The sequence below is a fragment of the Mustelus asterias genome, chromosome 14 (genome assembly GCF_964213995.1).
Source record: "Mustelus asterias chromosome 14, sMusAst1.hap1.1, whole genome shotgun sequence".
NCBI lineage: Eukaryota > Metazoa > Chordata > Chondrichthyes > Carcharhiniformes > Triakidae > Mustelus > Mustelus asterias.
The window spans coordinates 90,393,949-90,415,204 of record NC_135814.1 but is presented as its reverse complement, the minus strand read 5'-3'; the positions used below and the strand labels follow the sequence as shown (position 1 = coordinate 90,415,204).

General features: G+C 50.2%; 1 protein-coding gene across 1 annotated transcript in view; it reads left to right on the top strand.

The window, feature by feature from the left end:
• Positions 1–21,256, top strand: part of LOC144503875 (T-cell-specific surface glycoprotein CD28-like) — a 184,301-nt gene that overhangs the window by 32,841 nt on the left and 130,204 nt on the right. The gene's annotated exons all lie outside the window — the stretch shown is intronic.

Sequence of the window (21,256 nt, the reverse complement as noted above, 5' to 3'; positions counted from 1 at the left end):
TGTGAGGCTTGGCCTGGTCCAGGATGCTTGACGCCACCGTTGGTTCGTGGGTGCAACTGCAGGCAGCTGAGATGGTTGATGATGGCCCCTGCTGGTCATTCGCGGTCGGTGCCGACCAAAATGGCTGCCCCCATAGGTCGCACGTGGACGATGGCGCCAAACCCTGCGGCCCCTGCAGGTCGCACGTGTCTTGCGACTCCGTCGTTAGGAATGGCGACGTCCTGGAAGCGCACGTGGTAGAAGACCTCGAAGACGCAGAAGACAAGGAGGCCGGCTCCGGGGAGTCACACGCCGCACTGCTGTGTTTGGAGGGAGGTTTGGTCCGGCATACTTTGGAATAATGTCCCTTCTTGCCACAGGCGGAGCACAATACCGCTTTAGCTGGACATCGCTGCCGAGGGTGTTTCACCCCCCCCCACAGAAGTAACACCGCGGGCCTCCTGGAGCTGCTGCCGTCGTCAGGTCCGAGGCTGGGAACGCAATCACGCAGTTTTTCGATCCCGCTGAATAAAGTGCAGTCTGCGGCTGCACCTGCCACAATGTCCCCACGCGGTCATCGGGGTACATCTCCAGACTTTTGGAGGCCGTTTCTAGAGCGTCAGCTAACTCTATGGTTTTAGTGAGATCGAGGTTACCTTGCTCCAGCAGCCGAAGGCGGATGTACGACGAGCCGATTCCCGCCACGAACGCATCTCGAACTAAGTCGCTCATGTACTGGGCTGCCGACACTGACTTGCAGTTGCAGGCTCTGGCTAGCTGTTGAAGTTCACACACGTACTGTTCCGTCATTTCGCCGGGCTGCCGCCGTCGAGTGGCTAGAAGGTGTCGAGCATGGATCTCATTCGGCGGTTTGTTGAATCGCTTTTTGAGAAGCTCGAGGGCCCCTTTGTAATCTGGGGCCTCACGGATCGCTAAGTATACAGCGTCGCTTACCCTCGCGTGGAGGACCCGGAGTCTGTCGGCGTCGTCGGTGACCGCTGTGGAGGCGTCGAGGTAATCTTGGAAACACTTCAACCAGTGGTCGAAAGTGTTCGATGCTCCCGCCGCACGTGGGTCCAACGTAAGCTGTTCGGGTTTCAGCATTTGCTCCATGGTTTTCTTTTGGTTTTTTTTCCAAAAAAAAATGTACTTGTTGGCAATAAAATTGATGCGCGATAAATCACACGGGAGGCAGGATGTACCCGGGAAATAAAGGCTTTTATTGCCAACAATAACGGAGCTACTATATACAATATACAATCCCAGACTAAAGGGTCACCAGGCAGAGCAGTGACCTTTATACCTCTTCCAGGAGGCGGAGCCGACTGGGGTGTACCATAACAACTATATTAACAGGTAGAACAGCCCAACCCTAACCCCAACAGTAACATATCTACAGACTCATAGTACTGGCCAGACCATGGCTCAGCACTACCTGGTGGTAACCAACAATGGTTCACCACAATGAGCAAAATCAATAGTGCGATCTGGAAGCCACATCTGGGTTCTGAGTGCGGCCTTTTATTGACTATTGCACTCGCTCAGAGTTGCTGCATTTTGCCGATTTCTGTCTGTGTAGTTTTTTTTCCTGCCGGTATGACTGAAGTAGGATAAGTGAAGTGAGGTGGGTGCTGATTGCAAACAACACTGACTGTGAGAGCCATGTGCTCCCTCTGTGCCCAAAGTGTAAATATTCATTCTGTTTTTACCATTTGAAGTTGCTGATAGTTCTATTAATATATAAATGATTAAGCACTTTCTATAACTTGGTATGAGAAATTCAGCAAGTATTAAATGTATTTAATCTTTTTTCATGGGGTCATGGTTAGTGAAAAAGCAGATTCACCAGCCCCGATCACTGAGCGACATACTGAAAGTGCTGGAAATACTCAGCAGGTCTGACAGCCTCTGTGGAGAGAGAATTGAGCCAATACTGTTCGACTTTTCATTAGAACACATTTGAATGTTGAAGAGAAGGCTTTGGAAAAAAACATTGGGATTGGAATAAGGGAAGAACAAGCATTAAAAACCGCAACGGATTAGCCTGGGGCTCATGGTGGGAAGGAGATGGTACAGTGATAATGTCACGAAACTAACAATCTGGGAGCCTAGGCTAATGTTTCACGAACATGTGTCCAAATCCCACCAATGGATGGAATTTAAGTTAAATTAGTATCATATATACTCGTGTAAAAGTCAAACTTTGGGGGCAAAAAGTAAGGGGTCAACTCAAACAGGAATAATATTTTCAGTGGCTGTAATGAACTGTTATTGCTGATCATGAAGTTGGTGCATGGATACTTTTAACAGAGTGAGAACAAGGGGGAAAACAACAATGGCAAGAGGAAGGAGAGAGGGGATTTTAAAAACTGCTTCACACTTTACCTGACTGGGTAAGTGGGTGGCATGGTGGTACAGTGGTTAGCACTGCTGCCTCACAGCGCCAGGGATCCGGGTTCGATTCCCGGCTTGGGTCACTGTCTGTGTGGAGTCTGCACGTTCTCCCCGTGTTTGCGTTGGTTTCCTCCGGGTGCTCCGGTTTCCTCCCACAGTCCAAAGACGTGCTGGTTAGGTGCATTGACCCGAACAGATGCCAAAGTGTAGCGAATTTCACAGTAACTCAATTGCTGTGTTAATGTAAGCCTTACTTGTGACTAATAAATAAACTTTAAACTTTAAAAAGTGGCAGATGGAGAGCCTATCACCCTTTGAGAAAAGGATAGGGGGAGCTGGGGCATGAGGGGTAGAGGGTGGGGGGAAGGGGGGTTGGTAGGAAAGCCTGCCAACCCCCTTGGAGATGAGAAAGGGATGTGGGCAAGTGGAAGTCGTTGAGATGTGGAGGGAGGTCTGAGGTGAGATGGCCCATAACATGGAGGCAGCGGCTGGAGCAGGAAGGGGGTCACCTTGCCCATCTTCTCTGATGTCCAAAGCAGCCAATTCCCTCCGGGATCATTCGAGGTATCCAGAAGAGGCTCCACTGTAAAAACAAGAGCTACTTCCGAAAGATCTTGCAGGATGGAGGGTGAGCAGATGGATGGCAACACTGAATGTCGCAGATCTCCATTCACATTTTACTGAGAGAAGTGTTTTTGTTCCCATCCTGATCCTTGTTCTATTCGCCACACAGGCTTTCTATTTGTGTTATTATTCCTCAGTCCAGTTAGCTGCTGCACATTCCATTCCCACTTCAAATTCCCTGATCAGCAGTTATTGCTATGTAATAATTCACTTCCATGCCACCATCAGCAGGAGGTTTCCTTGCCCATATTTAACCTGATGTCACCTCATTCCCATTCAGCTCAGTTATTATGTATGGTTTTCAATTCCACAAGTAGTTTCTATCTATAGACTTGATTTACAATTACTGTTCCTCAAAAACTAGGTTCGATTTTTACACAAGGCAAACTGAAAATTAAGGATTTTTTGGCTAAAAGCCAGGGGCCAGGGGACAATTATGGATGTACAATAAGGTAAATCTACAATATAAAACTAGTCTTGGTGATGGTGACCACAAAACCATCATTACTTATCGTAAAAACCCCATTTAGTTTCCTAATATTCTTGAGGGAAGGAAGCCTACCGTACCCAGTCTGGCCTACATGTGACTCCAGAGCCACAGCATTGTGGTTAACTCTTAACTGCCTCCCCAGGCAAATCAAGCAACACCCTGACATACTCACTCTCGCCAAATCATACCTTACATTGTCCCAGACACCGCCCTCACCATCCCTGGGGGCGTACTGTCCCACTAGCAGGACAGACCTACCAGAGGTGGCGGCGCGGTGGTATATCATTAGGAGTGAATTACCTGGAGAATCCTCACCATTAACTCTGGACCCCATGGGTTCTCAAGGCACCAGGCTAAATATGGGCAAGGAAACCTCCTGCTGGTTACCACCTATCGCCAGCAGCCACAGCCTCACCCCCACAGCTGGTCAATCGGCACTACGCCATGTTGAACCCCAATTGGAAGAAGCACTGAGGGTGGCAGGGGCACAGAATGTACTCTGGGAAGGCGGGGGGAATTCGCATCAAGAGTGGTTTGGTAGCAGCACTGCTGACCGAAGTGGCCAAGTCTTAAAGGATATAACCACTGGACTGGGTCTGCGACAGGTGATGAGAGAAGCAACAAGGGGGGGAATGACCTATGTGATCCCGTCTGCACCAATCTACCTGTCACAGATGCATCTGTCTGTGGAGTGACAGTCTCACAGACCCTGTGCATTTAAAAATGTGTCTTCACATTGGGGATACCCTCCATCGTGCTGTGTGGCACTACAGCTGTGCCAAATGGGACAGATTTTAAACAAAACTAGAGGCTCAAAACTGGCCATCCATGAGGCACTGTGGGCCATCAGCAACAGCAGACCCGTATTCAACAGCAAGATATCACCTCATGGCCCAGCATGTCCCCCACTCCAACCTTACCATCAAGCCTGGATAAACCCTGGCTCAATGAGGGGTGCAGGAGGGGATGCCAGGAGCAGCACCAGACATATCTAAAACTGAGGGCTCAAGAACACAAGAAATAGGAGCAGGGCTGGACAATGTGGCACATTGAACCCACGCTGTCAGTCCAATAGGATCAGTGCTGACCTTGGATATCAAACTGATTTTCCTGCCCTCTCTCAATATGCCTCAATTTCCGAGAGAAATCTGTGTCCCCCAGCCTTAAATAACCCACTGGAATGGAGAATTCCAAAGATTCACAACCTTTAAAGTGAAGTAATTTTTCTCATCTTAGCCCCTTATCCTGGGGCTATGCCCATGTTTTAGGCTCCCCAAACAGCAGAAACAATGGCCGCAATTCTCCAATTGCGACCCGCAACGTTTCTGGTGGGTTGGGCTGGAGATGCGCATGTCGGCCATTTTGCGGGTTCTCCGCCAGCTTTAACGACCCGCGCGCATCTCCCAGCCGGAGAAAAATGGCACCGCTGGGAACTCGTTGAAAATTGGCAGGCCGTTGTTTAGCATGAGTTTACATATCTTTACATACCATTATCAGGATCCACACGGCAATCTCCGCCCACATTAGCGTCTCCCACCTCTTTGGCGTGATGTCATTTTGGTGCGAATCAGACTAGGCGTTTAAAAGTCTCAACCTGGCGAGGCAGCCTTGAACTGGCGTGAGGAGGTAAGTGCTGCTAGTGGAGTGTGGGGGATGTTTCAGGCAGGCCCTGGAGATGGCCCGTGGCCTTCCTCCTGCTGCCTTCAGGTGTTGGCCCATGGACCAGTGATATCCTTGCGGGGGTGGGGGGGACGTCGGGGGTGGGGTGGGGGGGAGGTCGAGGGGGCTTCTATTTTCTCACAGCTCCCTGGGTGAAGTTCCGCAGGGCGTCCCACTCACCACTCCCACCACTCCCGCCACCCCCCCCCCTCCCACCCCCACACCCCCCCCCCCCCCCCCCCCACCCCCTCCGGGCAGCGCTGTCGCGCACTGTGGGAGGCAGCCAAGAGGGCTCCCGAGAGGGTGAACAGAAGGCAGAGGGTGCCGAGGCCAAGGAGGTACAGGCCCTGCAATGCCTTCAAGGCTGCGCTTGTCCAAGACTACGGTGCGACACATTTGTGAGGTGCTCTCACACCTGGTACCTCCGGGGAGCGGCGGCCACCCGCTCGCTGTGGACATGAAGGTGATGGCAGCCCTCAATTTCTATGCCTACGGGTCATTCCAGGCTCCCAGTGGCGACATAGTTGGGACCTCCTAGGCCTCCGTGCACAGATGTGTGCAGCAGGTCACAGTTGCCCTGCAAGCCTGGGCAGGGTGGTTCATTAATTTCAATGTGGGCCGTGCACAGCAGGAGGCCCAGACTCTCAGCTTCACCTCCTTCGCCGGGATCCCGAATGTGCAGGGTGCAGTGGATGGGACACCCATCACCTTGCGGGATCCCATGCAGGGCAGCAGCAATTTGTGAACCGGGAAGGGGTTCCACTCCCAGAACGTCCAAATTGTCTGCGACCATCAGCTCAAGATCATGTAGGTCGATGCACGCCATCCAGGCAGTGTCCATGACAGCTTTGTGCTCAGGCAGTCGGACATCCCTGGGCTCTTTGAAGATCAGCCCAGGCTCCCGGGATGGCTACTGGGTGACAAGAGTTACCCACTAAGGTCATGGCTGATGACACCTGTGCGGAGGCCTGAGACCGAGATGGAGACCCGCTACAATGAGGCCCAGGCAGCCACCGGGTCTGTCATTGAGTGGTGCATCGGCCTGCTGAAGATACGGTTCTGCTGCTTGGACCGCTCTGGGGGGCCCTCCAGTATGACCCTGTGCGTGCTTCATGCATAATCATAGCTTGCTGCATTCTGCACACCATCACCCAGCAGCGGGGAGACCAGCTGGAGCAGGAGGAGGAGGAGGGGGGCGAGGGGGTGAGGTGGATGTCCCACCATATGAAGAGCCGGAGGAAAGAGGGCGGGCAGCGGTGGCAGGTGTCCGGCAAGGAAGGGCAGCGAGGGACGCCTTGATTGCAGCCCGCTTCACCTAGCTGGTGCTGTGCAGTGAGGGGGGGCGCAACCACCACACATCCACCACACCCTAGGGGCAAGTGCAGCTGCTATTCCCCCTCCAATTCAACCTGGGCCCTCAAACCACCACATCACCCTTCCTCTCTCCTGTCATCCCACCACCCTTTCCCCCAGAAACATCTGACCCTATTAATGTGCCTGGGCTGGCATTGGTTGCGAGTCTTGGTTGAAGGCTGGAGGGTGATGACGACTCGCTGTTGTGCAGACTGGGATCCTGCCCCTGGTGCAACTCAAGTCTGACTCCTACCTGTACTCCGAATGCACGCTGCCACCCTGGCCCACGTAGCTGTGAGAGTTGGGGACAGATGTTTTTTGGCCAAGAGAGGGGTGAGGGGGAACTTGCACTAAAGGTCTGGTGGATGTTGGGGAAGGTAGGGCAGGCACTCTGAAACATGGGCTGAGTCTGCAAGGCTCAACAGACAGCACCTCTATGTTTGGGAGTCAGGAACACTGAGCTGTAGAGGGGAGGGAGGGAAGAGAATCAGAGACACATTAGTCACAGCATGATGCGCAATTAACAGTTTATTGTGCCCTTAACATAAATGATTACCAAATGTTGACCTTCACCCGTGCCCTCTAGCGAACTACAACTTTCTTACTTTGTGCTGTCTACTGCTTCTTCTAGGTGCTACCCCAGGATGCACATCGGAGATGGAGGTGTCCAGCTGTGATACACGCCCTGTTGCCGGTGATGCCCTTGCCGGACGTCCCCTGGGTGGCTGGGACCCGCTGATTTGCGGATGGCACTGTTTCGGTGCCACCCTGTTCATCCCGTTGGCCCTGAGATACCCCAGTGTGAGGAAGGAGGGAGTCAGAAGGTCTCGGGACGTCCAGGATCTCCAGGGTGGAAGGCCCCGGCATGGGCTCAAGCCCTTCTTCTTCCCTTGGGGTGCCCAGAGGCCCCATGGGCACTCCATGGGATGCCAGGGTAGCTGAACAGAGCTCCAGAAGCTCCGGCGTCACCTGGCTCTGTCAGTCCTGGAGGCCGAGATGCGTCTGCCCCTTGATCTGTGATCCCTCAGCCCTGGCCCTCTGAGACTGGGCCAAGCTCCGGAGCCCCTCCGCTACAGCATTCTGTGGGCGAGCCAGGCTCTGGAGCCCCTCAGCAGTAGCCCTCTGAGCCTGGGCTAAGTTGTTGAGGCTCCGAGCCACGGCCTGCTGTCTCCAGAAGTGGAGATGCCGGCGTTGGACTGGGGTAAACACAATAAGAAGTCTCACAACACCAGGTTAAAGTCTAACAGGTTTATTTGGTAGCAAAAGCCACTAGCTTTCGGAGCACTGCTCCTTACCTGACGAAGGAGCAGTGCTCCGAAAGCTTGTGGCTTTTGCTACAAGCCCTTCCACAACTCCCCGGGTTTCCTGATGCATCTCCACCAACCTTGTGAGGAACAAACCCAGAGGCCCAGCAGCTGGCTTGGGGACAGCTGAATCCTGGCCTCCAGCAGACCTCTGTGTGCCCGAGCCCTCGGATGTGCCCACCTCCACCCGATGTGTATCAACGGCTGTGATGTGCTCACCAGTTCGTGACCCAGAAGCCTCAACACTAAAGGTACCCACCATGGTGATCGTCTCTGTGTGGGTTGTGTGGTACAAGATGGTGCCGCTTTAGTGGTGCTGCCCTCGGAGGATTCCTTAGTGTCTCACTCCGAGATGTCATCCAGGGGTCGTGGGCAGTTTGCTCCAGAGCAGCGTGGGCGGCGGCAACACCCAAAGGGCCAGGTTCCTCTGCGTCCAGAGCTGGAAAGAAGAACACACATTGGTGGGAGGGAGGCAAAACATTCCATGCAGCATCGCATTTACTTCGAGGGGGACCGAGATTGAGGGTGCGCTTCTACTCACTTGCATGCTGGACGCCGACCTGGCTGTCGGTGACCATTCAGGATGGCCCATCACCCCCTGCCAGCTCCATGGCACGCTCCTCCATACTACTCAGCTGCCACAGGTCAGGCACACCACCACCAGTCTGTGTCGTCTCCCGTGCGTTATGGATTTTATTTTCCTGTGGGAACATAAGGTGGATAACAAGCATTAATATATTGCAGTGCATGGTGCGCAATGCGTGCCTGTGTCTCGGGTGTTGTGCTGACAGTTTTGGGGAAAGCGGTCACCACTGAAGGGTGCTTGTTGAGGGGTGAGGGGAAGGGGTTCGATTCTGTTCCTGGGGGAAGGGTAACTTGTTGCATGTCCTTCAGGTGTCTAAGCAGGATTTGAGATCCGTGCCAAGTATGTGCGGGGTTCCAAATGGGATCTTCACTCACCCTTGCTGCTCGCTGAAGGTTGTTCATTTTTTTGCGACACTGCCCGCCAGAGCGCAGTGTCAGGCTCCTGGCATTCAGCACTTCTGCCTCCTCCTCCCACAATGCCGTGGCAGATGCTCCCCTTGGGTTGGGGCCCTGGCCAGGAACAGACGATGATGTCTCTCCTCCACGGCATCCAGCAGGTGCTTCTGGTCGGCCTCTGTAAATCTGGGAGCCAGTTTACGAGCAGCCATCTTTGTGACTGGCTGTGTGTCCATTCCTGCAGCTTATACACAGCTCTGGCTTATTAGGGGAGTGCAGGTGCAGTGAGTGCGGCCAGTCAAGGGCCCGTTGGCAACAAATGTTTGTGAGAGATTTTGAAGGCTGCTTTCAGTTGAGTCTCATTCATCCCTCGGGGTGCTGATTGGCTGCCATTCAATAGGCTGCTGTGTCCAGGGGAGGTGCAATACTCAGGGCTCCCATTCAAGAGAGGGAATGATCACAAGCTGGGATTGTGCATGTCAGCACAATGCTAGTTCTCTGCAGGGCAGCAGTAAATTCATGGGATGGAGGGATTGGGTACCTGCATTATCCGGATCCATGGGGGCATGAAGTGAGCGGGCAGCCATGTCTGCGTGTGGGGGGAGATGGGGGGGCCAGCGATGAGGCCAGCAATGTCTATGGGAGGGTTGTGTGTTGGGGGGTTGTGGGGGCCAGCGATGTCTCTGTGTGGGGGGTTGTTGGGGCCAGGCATGAGGCCAGCGATATCTATGGGAGGGTTGTGGGGACCAACGATGAGGCCAATGATGTCTCTGTGGGGGGGGTTGTGGGGGCCAGCGATGAGGCCAGCGATATGTGTGGGGATTGGATGGCAGTGATCTGGATGCTGGGAGGTCTTTTCAGTGATCTCCCAGCAATGTGCACATGCGTGGGTTCCTGCTCATCCCGCCGAGTTCAGGCTCTTTGGCATGAATAGGCTCCGCCCCCTGAGCGTTTAATGATATTCAGGACTGGGACCTCTGCAGTGCACAGAGTGCGGAGATTCGGGTGAGAAGCTGAACTGAGAAAACAATCGGGATTTTGAACAGTTTTCTTGCCAATTCAGCACTTTTGGGAGAATTGCCCCAATGTCTCAGTGTCTATCCTGGCAAGCCCCTTCAGAATTTTATAGGTTTCAATGAGATTACCTCTCATTCTTCTAAACTCCTGTGAGTATAAACCCAATTTACTTTGCCTATTATCATTGGACAATCCCCTCAGCCCAGGCATCAACTGAGTGAATCTTTGCTGTACTGCCTCCAATGCAAGTACATCCTTTCTTAAATGTGGAAAGCAAAACTGCACACACTGCTCCAGATGTGGTCTCACTAAAACCTTTTATAACTATAGTAAGATTTATTTATTCCTGCACAACAAACCCCTCACAATAAAGGTCAACATGCCATTTGGCTTCCTAATTGTTCCATGTGAGCTTTCTGCGTCCCTTGTACAAGCACACAAGTGCTGTTTGAAGTTTCACACCTTAAAAAATATTCAGTTTTTCTTATGACCAAAGTGAATAACTTTATTCCATCTGACATCTTGTTGCCCACTAACTGAACATGTCTATATCTCTTTATATCTGTGTCCTCCTCACTGCTCATCTTCCTAGCCAACCTGGTATCATCAGCAGCTTTCATGCATTACTCTTTGTAAGACCATAAGATGTCTCTTCAGTTGAGTTATTAATATAGATTGTAAATAGTTGAGACTCCAGCACCAATCCTCGTGGCACTTCACTATTCACTACTTGCCAATTTGAAACGGCCCCATTCATGCCAACTCTCTGCTCTCTATCCATTAACCAATCCTTAATTCATGCCAAAATATTATCCCCAAGCCCTTAGCTTGCCGACTAATCTTTGTGTGACACCTTGTTAAATGTGTTATGTACTGTATGTCTTGTTTAGCCTGCCTTGCTTTGTAAGCCAGTGTATCCATGTTGTTAGCTAATTCGATAAAATAAACAGAAGCGTTTAATTGTGCATTGATTAATCTTCGAAAAATTATCAACTCTACCAATATTAAAATGGAGCAAACTGGTAAGGAGGAGAATGGACCCTTGTGGTAATGCCACTCAAAAAGCCATACTAAAGCAAGGGAACGTTTTGTTTTCAACTGTGCTGGATTCGAACTGCATAGCAATGTTAGTGTGGGCAATTGATTTGATTTGATTTATTATTGTCACATGTATTAATATACAGTGAAAAGTATTGTTTCTTGCGCACTATACAGACAAAACATACCGTTCATAGAGAAGGAAAGGAGTGCAGAATGTAGTGTTACAGTCATAGTTCGGGTATAGAGAAAGATCAACATAATGCAAGGTAGGTCCATTCAAAAGTCTGAAAGCAGCAGGGAAGAAACTGTTCTTGAGTCGGTTGGTACGTGACCTCAGACTTTTGCATCTTTTTCCCAATGGAAGAAGGTGGAAGAGTGAATGTCCGGGGTGTGTGGGGTCCTTAATTATGCTGGCTGCTTTTCCGAGGCAGCGGGAAGTATAGACAGAGTCAATGGATGGGAGGCTGGCTTGCGTGATGGATTGGGCTATGTTCATGACCTTTTGCAGTTCCTTGCGGTCTTGGGCAGAGCAGGAGCCCATACCAAGCTGTGATACAATCAGCAGTGAGATGGAGGAGATGCAGCAAAAAATAAAAACAGAAAAGAAATATAACAAGAAAAGAAAAGCAGAAAATAACCTGAGCAATGTGCCCAATGTAAATAACTCTTGGAGCTCTCCCAAAGATAAAAAACAACTTGCAGAGTTGACACCTCAAGGCTTTCAGAATAGCGCAGCCACCAGGTCTCCCGAAGTTTGGGAAAATCAATAAGATAAAGCTGACAGGAGGATGTGCAAAAACAAAGCAAGCTGTACCCTTTGGTAAGACCATAAGCCCATAAGACATAGGAGCAGAATTAGGCCACTCGGCCCATCGAGTCTGCTCCGCCATTCAATCACGGCTGATATTTTTCTCATCCCCATTCTCCTGCCTTTTCCCCATAACCCCTAATCCCCTTATTAATCAAGAACCTATCTATCTCTGTCTTAAAGACACTCAATGACCTGGTCTCCACAGCCTTCTGTGGCAAAGAGTTTCACAGATTCACCACTGTCTGGCTGAAGAAATTCCTCCTCAGCTCTGTTTTAAAGGATCGTCCCTTTAGCCTGAGGTTGTGCCCTCAGGTTCTAGTTTTTCCTACTAGTGGAAACATCCTCTCCACAGTCCACTCTATCCAGGCCTCGCAGTATCCTGTAAGTTTCAATAAGATCCCCCCTCATCCTTCTAAACTCCAACGAGTACAGACCCAGAGTCCTCAACCGTTCCTCACATGACAAGCTCTTCATTCCAGGGATCATTCTTGTGAACCTCCTCTGGACCCTTTCCAAGGCCAGCACATCCTTCCTTAGATACGGGGCCCAAAACTGCTCACAATACTCCAAATGGGGTCTGACCAGAGCCTTGTACAGTCTCAGAAGTACATCCCTGCTCTTGTATTCTAGCCCTCTCGACATGAATGCTAACATTGCATTTGCCTTCCTAACTGCCGACTGAACCTGCACATTAACCTTAAGAGAATCTTGAACAAGGACTCCCAAGTCCCTTTGTGCTTCTGATTTCCAAAGCATTTCCCCATTTAGAAAATAGTCTATTCCTCCTTCCAAAGTGCAAAACCTCACATTTTTCCACATTGAATTCCACCTGCCACTTCTTTACCCACTCTCCTAGCCGGTCCAAGTCCTTCTGCAGCACCCCTGCTTCCTCAATCCTACCTGTCCTCCTACATATCTTTGTATCATCTCCAAACTTAGCAACAGTGCCTTCAGTTCCTTCCTCCAAATCGTTAATGCATATTGTGAAAAGTTGTGGTCCCAGCACTGATCCCTGAGGCACACCACTAGTCACCGGCTGCCATCCTGAAAAAGACCCCTTTATCCCCACTCTCTGCCTTCTGCCAGTCAACCAATCCTCTATCCATGCCAGGATCTTACCCTTAACACCATGGGCACTTAACTTATTGAACAGTCTCCTATGCGGCACCTTGTTAAAGGCCTTCTGGAAATCTAAATAAATCAGGTCCACTGGTTCTCCTTTATCTAACTTCCTTGTTACCTCCTCAAAGAACTCTAATAGATTTGTCAGACATGACCTCCTCTTGACAAAGCCGTGCTGACTCAGTCCTACTTTATCATGCACTTCCAAATACTCTGCAATATCATCTTTAATAATGGACTCTAAAATCTTGCCAATGACTGAAGTCAGGCTAACCGGCCTATAATTTCCCATCTGCTGCCTCTCTTCCTTCTTAAACAGTGGTGTTACATTAGCTACTTTCCAGTCCTCTGGGATCCTCCCTGTCTCCAGTGATTCGTGAAAGATCACCACTAATTCCTCCACAATTTCCTCAGCTATCTCTTTTAGAACCCTGGGGTGTAGTCCTTCCGGTCCGGGTGATTTATCCACCTTCAGACCTTTCAGTTTCCCCAGAACCTTCTCCTTAGTGATGGCCACTACACTCACCTGTGCCCCGATTCTCCTGGAGCTCTGGCATCCCACTGGTGTCTTCCACCGTGAAGACCGATGCAAAGTAACTATTGAGTTCCAATGCCATTTCTTTGTTTCCTATTATTACTTCTCCTGCCTCATTTTCCAGTGGTCCAATGTCTATTTTTGCCTCTCTTATCTTTTATATATTGAAAAAAACTCTTCTTTTATATTACTAGCTAGCTTACACTCATATTTCATCTTCTCCCCCCTTATTGCTTTTTTAGTTGTCTGCTCGCTTTTAAATCCTCTGGCTTCCCACTAATCCTTGCCACTTCGTATACTTTTTCTTTTGCTTTTATGCTGTCCTTGCCTTCCCTCCTCAGCCATGGGTGCTTCATCCTTGATGCAGTGACTGCATCGATCTGCTCCAAACAATAAAACAGGCCAAAAGCCTTTTTCAATAAGGGTCCTGATTGGACCATGAGCCCATTGGGATGTCCAAGGTCAATAGTCCCTGCTGAGTTAAAACAAAACCTACAGGATCACCCAGAGAAAAGGGGAAGAAATTACTGATGTGCCTTCGGGCTGGGAGCGAGGCTTTAGGGAGTTAAAAAGCTAAGTGGCCATGTTAGTCAATAACCAGAGGGGGGGCAACAAGAGACCCCAGAGGGGGGGGGCAACAAGAGACCCCAGAGGGGGGCAACAAGAGACCCCAGAGGGGCGGCATTAACAGACCCCAGTTGGGGGGGCATTAACAGACCCCAGAGGGGGGGCAACAAGAGACCCCAGAAGGGGGGGGGCAACAAGAGACCCCAGAAGTGGGGGGCATTAACAGACCCCAGAGGGGGGGCAACAAGAGACCCCAGAGGGGGGCAACAAGAGACCCCAGAGGGGGGCAACAAGAGACCCCAGAGGGGGGGGAGCAACAAGAGACCCCAGAGGGGGGCAACAAGAGACCCCAGAAGGGGGCAACAAGAGACCCCAGAGGGGGGCAACAAGAGACCCCAGAGGGGCGGCATTAACAGACCCCAGTTGGAGGGGGCATTAACAGACCCCAGAGGGGGGGGCAACAAGAGACCCCAGAAGGGGGGGGCAACAAGAGACCCCAGAAGGGGGGTGGCATTAACAGACCCCAGAGGGGGGGCAACAAGAGACCCCAGAGGGGGGGGCAACAAGAGACCCCAGAGGGGGGCAACAAGAGACCCCAGAGGGGGGCAACAAGCGACCCCAGAGGGGCGGCATTAACAGACCCTAGTTGGGGGCGGCATTAACAGACCCCAGTTGGGGGGGGGCATTAACAGACCCCAGAGGGGGGGGCAACAAGAGACCCCAGAAGGGGGGGGCAACAAGAGACCCCAGAAGGGGGGGCAACAAGAGACCCCAGAGGGGGGGCAACAAGAGACCCCAGAAGGGGGGGGGGCATTAACAGACCCCAGAGGGGGGGCATTAACAGACCCCAGAGGGGGGGCATTAACAGACCCCAGAAGGGGGGTAACAAGAGACCCCAGAGGGAGGGCAACAAGAGACCCCAGAGGGGGGGCAACAAGAGACCCCAGAGGGGGGGCAACAAGAGACCCCAGAGGGGGGGCAACAAGAGACCCCAGAGGGGGGGCAACAAGAGACCCCAGAGGGGGGGCATTAACAGACCCCAGAGGGGGGGCATTAACAAACCCCAGAGGGGGGGGCAAGAGCAGGACCAGGGCAATAATGGAATAAACAGTTGATTTATATCTACTCCTTTATCCACCCTCAAGTTACATCCTCAAACAATGTGATGAACAAAGCATCGTAGCTGTGAGGGACAGCTCGGTGGATAGGATATTGGTATGTAGATAGGCTGGAAAATTGGGCGGGGATCCTGGATTCAGGATTCAATCCTGGACCGGGGAGCGGCGCGGGCTTGGAGGGCCGAAGGGCCTGTTCCTGTGCTGTATTGTTCTTTGTTCTTTGTTGTTCTAATTATAATAAATTGATCAAACAGGGTTTCCCCTTAGTAAAGCCATACTAACTTGTTCTCATTGTTTTTCAGAGTGCATTGTTAAGATCTCCTGAATAATCGATTCCAGCATTTCCCCACAGCTGATACCAGAATAACCGCTCTGTCCCTCACTGCTTTCTCTCTTCCTCTTATCCTGAAAAGCAGAGTAATGTTTGTCAATTTCCACTCTAATGAGACCCCACACACACACACACACTCACACTGACACACACACACACACTGACACACACACACACACAGACACACACACAATGACACAGACACACAGAGACACACACACACACAATGACACACACACACAATGACACACACACACAGAGACACACACAGACACACAGAGACACACACATTGTGATGATTTTAAAACAATCATAAATCCAATGTTGTGTACTGATCAATATCTATTTCCTTTAAGTGAAGATTTGTTTGCTTGGTTATCAAGTGGGCAGAAATTCAGCAAGATTGATCTTTCATAAGCATGTTTACAGATCAATGTAGCTGCTGAATCATGAGTGTTGACCATTGTTACTCATAAAGATCTTTTTCATTATAAAAGATTGCCATTTGGAATTGCATTTGCAAGTTGATATATAGCTTGATCCTACCCATATCCTGAGACTGTGACCCCTTGTACTGGACTCTCCAGCCAGAGGAAATATCATCCCTGCATCCAGTCTGTCCAGCTCTGTCAGAATCTTATATATTCCAATTAGATCCTCCCTCATTCTTCTAGATTCCGGTGAGTACCCGCCCAGTTGACCCAATTTCTCCTCAATAGGCGTTCATTCGGCAGTAAGGATCCTTCAGTTGAAAGCAATGAAATAACTAACTTCACAAAGTAAATCAAAGAAAATGGTTTAATAAAGAAACTTCTTTATGAAACACCAGCACTGAAGCCACACCTTCCACAAGCCCCATCGACTTTCTATTTATACCGGGTCAGCTGGTCAGCTGACCACCACATCACTTTGCCATTGGTTACATTATAACAGATTCCAATGTTACCATGGGTTACATTATAACATGGGCTGCTCAAATGCAGTTATTCAGCCTTGGGCTTCGAGTTGACTGGACAGTGTGCAGACAGAAATCTGGACGGTGTGAGCTCAATGCAGACTGAGCATTGTATAGGCCAACCACTGAATGGATTGGCTGCATCGCCTGATTATTGTATGGATCAAACTATATCTGAAGGATGGAATGAATGTTGTACAGACCCAGCTGTGTACAGACCGAGCTGTGTACAGACCGAGCTGTGTACCAACCCAGCTGTGTACCGACCCAGCTGTGTACCAACCCAGCTGTGTGCAGACCGAGCTGTGTACAGACTGAGCAGCATACAGACCAAGCTGTGTACAGCCCGAACTGTGTAGACCCAGCCTTGTATGGAACCAGCTGTGTACAGACCCAGCTGTACACAGACTGAGCTGTGCACAGACCGAGCTGTGTGCACCAGCAGTGGTGTACAGACCGAGCTGTGTACAGACCCAGATGTGTACAGACCAGCTGTGTGCACCAGCAGTGGTGTACAGACCGAGCTGTGTACATACTGAGCTGCATACAGACTGAGCTGTGTACACCAGCAGTTGTGTACAGACCGAGCTGTGTACATACTGGGCTGGGTACACCAGCAGCTGTGTACAGACTGAAATGTATACACCAGAAGTTGTGTACAGATGAGGTTACAATCTGTGGTTTATGTTTGATTCAGATCTGGAATGTCAGATAAATCAATCAGTTTGTGGTTTGTGTTATTGCTGCTTATTCCTATTTACAGAATTAGCTGCTAGCTTCTCCTTTGTGAGTGCGTGCAGGCAGTTTAAATGTCAGCCTGTGGCAGAGACATTACCAGCGTCGCTAAGCTGGGGTTGAGGTGCTCAGTGTGATGTCAACACTTCACACTTGTGACTGTTCGCAGCTTTACTGTGGTGAGGGAAACTGCACCAGGCTCGACAGATCTGTAACCAACCGGCCGATTGCAGAAGTTTTCTTTCAGACGTTGGGTTTGTCACTCTCTGCGCCGGCGAGGGTGAGGGGAGGGGTGAAGATGGGTATGAATAAAATCAGGCTGCCCATGAATCTCACACAGAAAGAGGGAAACAAATCTGTATCTCGGAGAAAAGCAACTCCTAACTGAGATAGGACAGTAACTGATGTGTTATGTACAGCAGATACAAGATTTCACCCAAATACTGCCCATTGACACAGTCAGAACCCCCAGCTGAAGTTAGCACCTTGAAGGAGTGTGCCAGGGTGGATGGTGTTGAATGGAAGACAGCAGGAGTTGTTGCCTTGACCTTAGTTGGAATGAGCCTTTGCTGTAATGGTATCACTCCCACCTCCTGAGCTTTGTCCAAACCTATCCGGAGCTCTGATGCCGGATTCCAGGCTAACATCCACTGGGATACACCTGCCAGTGTGAATAAACCTTCTCACTGTGTCGGAATAGCTTTGCCAGCCGGGCCTTGGAAATGGCGTTCACAAAACAGCCAGTCAGAGTGTTTCTTCAACTTGTAAAGCCTTCCATTCCTCGGCAAGTCTCTCCAAATATGAAGATATTTACAGTCCAACATTTGTCAACGAGATGACTAATGGAGACAAATTCTTCAGCCCCCAGTGTGATTCCAATGATTGGCCATTAAAACTGGATGCTCCTTCAGAGACATACAGATGGCAGCCGGGCAGTTCTACATGCCAGCTGATCACGGGGTTCATCCACCAAGCTGCCAGCTGTTACCTTTCCCGAGCCTCGCCTACCTGTTGTCACGCGTGTCAAACTGTCCATCATCAGCTGTGAGGCATTGTCCACACCTGGTCCAGAGTTCAGAGATCTAAAAGCAAAGTTGTGCCCTCTTCTGCATGGGGTGGCGATCGTTAGCATGTGCCATAGGAGAGGGCTGGTGCAGGCCACTGCCCACCGCTCCTTGTCGCCATGATGTGGAGGTGCCGGCGTTGGACAGGGGTAGGCACAGTAAGAAGTCTCACAACACACGAGCTTTCGGAGCGCTGCTCCTTCATCAGCTGCTCCTTCACCTGATGAAGGAGCAGCGCTCCGAAAGCTCGTGCTACCAAATAAACCTGTTGGACTTGAACCTGGTGTTGTGAGCCTTGTCACCATGTGGGCTTACTGAAGAGCTGCCCTTGACTGGTGAATCCAAACAATCATCTTATTCCATAGGGAATTGGATAAACACCCGGACTTGAAGCAAATTGCAGAGTTACAGGGAAAGGATGGGGAGTGGGACTCGATGAGTTGCTCTTGCAGACAGCCAGCATCAATGTGACAGGCCGAATAGACTGGTTCAGTGCTGCTATCGTGCTATGATTCTCTGATTCTACAAAACACCATTTCCATAACAAAGTCAGCAAATGTCACATCAGATGCTGGATTATTCACGGTGGAACAGTGGTTAGTGCTGCTGCCTCACAGCACCAGGGTTCGATTCCTGGCTCAGGTCACTGTCTGTGTGGAGTCTGCACGTATCTGTGTGGGTTTCCTCCGGGTGCTCCGATTTCCTCCCACAGTCTAAAGATGTGCAGGTTAGGTGGATTAGCCATGCTAAATTGTCCCTCAGTGTCCCAAGACATGTAGATTAGTGGGGTAAATACATGGGTTAGGGGATAAGGCCTGGGTAAGATGCTCTGTCGGAGAGTCGGTGCAGACTCGATGGGCCAAATAGCCTCCTTCTGCACTGTAGGGATTGTATGATTCTATGAAATTCTTGCATGGACGGCGAGCTTCATTTCCAGCTCCTTTTTCTAATTTTCTCTCCAATCAGCCTTGCCAAAGGCCCCTAATAGGTTGAGATTTCATATTTTTCTGAAGATTGTCAGAGGGTTTATCATCGCTGTTGTCATCCTGCTTACATTGTTCCCATGTGTTTCCATTCTGCATCCACTGTGGCCATGCATGTGCTCTCTGCACCTGCTATAACCTGCTCACAGCTCTGTGCTGAGCCTGATGCTGACAGACCTGCAGCTCCGAGCCCAGCTCCCCTGTTTGTTCTTAAAACCAGAAAAAATAGGAGCAGGAGCAGGCCATTCGGCCCTTTGAGTCTGTTCTACCATTCAGTGTGATCATGGCTGATCATCCAACTGAGTATCCTGATACTGCTTTCCCCCGTATCCTGTTATCCTTTTAGCCCCAGGAGCTATATTTAACTCCTTCTTGAAAACATACAACATTTTAGCTTCAACTGTTTTCTGTGGTAGAGAATACCACAGGCTCACTCCTCTCTGGGAGAAGAAATTTCTCCTCATCTCAGTCCTAAATGCTTTACCTCAGACAGTGACCCTGGTTCTCGACTCCCTATCATTGGGAACATTTTTCCTGCATCTACATTGTCTGCTCTGTGATAATCATAGATTATCATAGAATCGTAGAAATCATCATAGAATCCCTACAGTGCAGAAGGAGCTATTCGGCCCATCGAGTCTTCACCGACAACAATCCCACCCAGGCCCTATTCCCATAACCCCATGTATTTACCCTACTATTTCCCCCTGATACTAATGGTTAATTTAGCATGGTCAATCAACCTAACCTGCATACCCTTGGACTGTTGGAGGAAACCCGAGCACCCGGAGGAAACCCACACAGACATGGGGAGAACGTGCAAACTCCGCACAGACAGTGACCCAAGGCCAGAGTTGAACCTGGGTCCCTGGTGCTGTGAGGCAGCAGTGCTAACCACTGTGCCACCCTGCTCTGTTAAAGGTTTCTATCTGATCCCCCGTCATTCTACTAAATTCCAGCAATTACAATCCTAACTGACTCAATCTCTCCTCATATGTCAATCCTGCCATCACAGGAATCGGTCTGGTAAACCGACACTGCACTCCCTCCATAGCAAGAACACCCTTCCTCAGATAAGAAGACCAAAACTGCACACAATGTTCCAAGTGTGGCCTCACCAAGGCCCTGTGTAACTATAGCAATGATGTGGAGATGCCGGTGTTGGACTGGGGTAAGCACACTAAGAAGTCTCACAACACCAGGTTAAAGTTCAACAGGTTTATTTGGTAGCATAAGCCACAAGCTTTCGGAGCGCTGCCCCTTCATCAGGTGAGAGGGAGTTGTGTTCACAAACAGGGCATATAAAGACACAAACTTGTACCCCACTAGATACTGTCTACCATTGGAAAATGACCCATTTATTCCTGCTCTTTGGGTGGGATTTACTGAGTAACCCACTGTGTCTTTTGGGGCAGTGGGAGGTGGCCCACCATTGGCCTGTGGGAGGATCTTTCCATTTTGTGGCTGTCACTGGGGTTTATGGTTGAAAGCACCCCTTCCTGCTGTGAAAGCAACGGCAGCTATACACCATCAGTGGGATCAGAAGATCCTTCTGGTGTGAACCAATGTTTCCTGTCTGCCAACAGTTTTCAATCCATCTCCATACACTACCCCCAATTCCCTGCGCTTTAATTTTACACACAAATCGCTTAAGACCATATGTCCATAAGACATAGGAGCAGAATTAGGCCACTCGGCCCATCGAGTCTGCTCCGCCATTCAATCCTGGCTGATTTTTTTTCTCATCCCCATTCTCTTGCCTTTTCCCCATACCCCCTGATCCCCTTATTAATCAAGAACCTATATATCTCTGTCTTAAAGACACTCAATGACCTGGCCTCCACAGCCTTCTGCGGCAAAGAGTTTCACAGATTCACACTCTTACGTTGGATCTTGTCAAAAGCCTCCTGAACTTCTCTGTTGAATGAGGCAGATGCCCCAGATCAACTGTCCAATTCTACCATCCTTATTTTGACTCATTACAACAGGTTGAAAAATGTAATCCCACGTGCTCAGAGAGGACTGGAATGCATGGGTGTGATGGGACATCGAGTTGGAGATCTGGAATTGCAGGCGTGTGGTTTGAGGGAGAAGTGATGGATGTCAGGCAGTGCATTAATACTTCCCTTTGTAACGCTCAGAACAAGGTGCCCCCCCCCCTCCAAAAAACCTATGTTCACACCAAAGATACAC